Source organism: Sciurus vulgaris, assembly GCF_902686455.1.
Source record: "Sciurus vulgaris genome assembly, chromosome: 13".
In the NCBI taxonomy this organism is placed as follows: domain Eukaryota; kingdom Metazoa; phylum Chordata; class Mammalia; order Rodentia; family Sciuridae; genus Sciurus; species Sciurus vulgaris.
This window is the reverse complement of record NC_136474.1, coordinates 94,183,239-94,185,896: the sequence shown is the minus strand read 5'-3', so window position 1 is coordinate 94,185,896 and position 2,658 is coordinate 94,183,239. Positions and strand designations below refer to the sequence as shown.

Sequence of the window (2,658 nt, the reverse complement as noted above, 5' to 3'; positions counted from 1 at the left end):
CGAATGATAGCACCAATTTCAGGTTTTAAAAGTTAGTGTTTTTCACTTAAAAAAATCTAAAAAATAAAATATTCTTCAATCAGGGTTCAATCCCTAGCACCATCAAAACTGGGGAAATGTGTTCAGTCCAAAGCATTCTTCTACAGAGTGTATTCTTTCACTCCTATATTTTATTTTTCTATAATTAACTAAATTAGACATTTTGTCTCCTCTTAATTTGTTGGAGTGTTTCAATTTTGAGATTAGGAGGAAAAAGTTATTAAATAGTGATATTCAAATTACATCTAGTATATTCTAATATGCTTTGAATTTGCTACTTAAGTAGGCTGACATGTGGCAAATGCAATTTAATGTTGACAAATGTAGAGTAATGCAAATTAGCCCCAGATACAATAAGTAACAGATAAAAAATTACAGGTAATTGAAGTGATGCATGAAGACCTTGGAAAAGACCTTCATGTGCTTCCAAACTTTCAATAATCTACTCAACTGAAAATAAACTCAGTGCTGGTTCTTGGAGTATCAGAAATTAAAAAGGCAATAATCCAAAGACCTCCAGGTATACACTGAGAAATGTCTGATTGAAGTCAGGGGACAAAGAGGAGTTGGGTTGAAGCTAATGCCATCGAAGCATCTGTGTCCAGTACCCAGTTAAATGCATGGACCCAAAACTCAAGTGAAAATCATTCTCAGGGATGATGGCCTCCTTGTCAGCACATGTCACTACATTGGAAGATGGAAGAACAGAATTTGAAGAACTGAAGCACAGGAGGTAGAGAACAAGGTTTTTACTCCAAATAAATGTTTTGTTTTGTTTTTTAACCAGGGATTTATCCATTGGTATCTTTCACCAGAAACCACCACCATCTTCAACTCCTGGGAACGTCAACTTGTCCAAAAAAGAAGAGCAAAGCTATGGTTTCTTCCTACAAGTTGAAGTGGATACTAATGGGCACCTGGTCCAGGTGGTTAAGAAGGGCATCCCAGCAGAGAAGGTTGGTCTTCTGGATGGAGACAGAGTTCTTAGAATCAATAGTATCTTTGTCAACAAAGAAGAGCATATGCAGGTGGTGTATCTGGTCAGGAAAAGTGGGAATTCAGTGACTTTATTACTTCTGGATGGAGATCCCTATGAGAAAGCCATAAAAAAATTGGTAGACTTGAGAGAGTAGGGTGAAAGCCAGAAGAAGCTGGGTTCGAATGGTAAGAAACTGGCCCCTGTGTTGAGTGGAGCAGTGGAGACTTGGACCCAGCCACTGCTCTACTACCTCCTGAAGGAGGGAAATAACTATGGCTTCCCTCTGCAAACTGTCCAAGGTAAAAAGGGAGTGTACAGGACTGATATCACACCTCAGCGTGTGGCTATGAAGGCTGGTGTGCTGGTTGATGATCACCTGGGAAGAAAATGGAGAGAATGTGGGGAGAAAGCCAGCCACGAGGGAGAGGTGGAAAAGGTGAAGTCAGGAAACATGTCATGTTCCTGCTTGTGGACAAAGAAACTGTCAAGCATTAAAGTGAACAGAAGGTACAATTCAAGAGGGAAACATCCAGTTTGAAATGCCTGCCACCTCAGCCCTGTGTTATGGAGAACACAGAAGCAATAGCTATGGATTCTATTTGAAGGCAAGCCCAGAACAGAAAGATCACATTGTCAAGGACGTATTCTGGAAGTCCAGCAGATGCAGTTGGCTTGAAGAATGATCCTGTAGTTGCAGTCAATGGCGATTCTATTGGAAACCCTTAAACACGACAGAGTGGTGGAAATGATTGGAAAGGGGGGAGATCAGACTTCACTGTTGGTGGTAGACAAAGAGACAGGTAACATATCAATGACTCATTTTTCTCCATTTCTCTACTATTAAAGTCAAGAAATGCCTCACTGTTCTGTCAAAGAGGTTCCAACTCCTAACCCTGCTCCTCTGGAGGTCTTAAGTCCAGATCCTATAGAGGAAGTAGCAGGTCATAGCCTAAACTCCACAGGCTGATTGAAGATGAAAATAGCTATGGTTTTCAATTAAATGTAATTTGGTGTCCACCAGGCTTATCTGTCAAGGAGGTGCAGAAGGGCAGCCCCGTTGACTGGTTGAGCTGGAGGATGAGGACATCATCATCATCAAAGTGAATGGAGTAAATATGTTGGATGAAACCTCCAAGAAGGTGGTGGTCAGAATCCAGAGCAGGGGAAGAACATCACACTCTCGGTCTGTGGAAAGGACTATGTTCACTTCCAAGCTAAGAAAATTCCTATTGCTTCCTTCATGGCTGATCCACTGGATGCCTGCCCCAATTCCAAAGAAGAAATACTGGCAGAGTCAGAGCATGACTCACACGTGGCAATAGATGGAGTCCATATTACAGCCTCTCATTCTTCTTCCAATTCTGAAGATACGGAGATGTGGTAAGGAGGAATAATCACTGGCTGATAGGATTGCTACCAAGTATCGGGAAACTGCTCTCTCAAAGAAGAGCTGCCATCCATTACTATCTCTCTTAGAGAAGTACACAGTTCATCATGTGTGACTGTCTTCTGTTGTCCTTGGTGTTAGGAGCTGCTGTTACAGATGACTTATTTATGGTCAACTTAGGAAGATCTAAGGCAGGAGCCAGATCATTTTTATGTGAGCTCCTCCAAGCTTCAACTTAATTCCATTTCTCTAA

The 2,658-nt window shown here is 41.4% G+C and overlaps 1 pseudogene across 1 annotated transcript; it reads left to right on the top strand.

Moving 5' to 3' along the window:
* The first annotated feature begins 698 nt into the window (after positions 1–698).
* LOC306642648 (Na(+)/H(+) exchange regulatory cofactor NHE-RF3-like) lies at positions 699–2,402 on the top strand (annotated as a pseudogene). The gene is made up of 2 exons: positions 699–772; positions 827–2,402. The product of its transcript is annotated as a Na(+)/H(+) exchange regulatory cofactor NHE-RF3-like (transcript).
* The last annotated feature ends 256 nt before the right edge of the window (positions 2,403–2,658 follow it).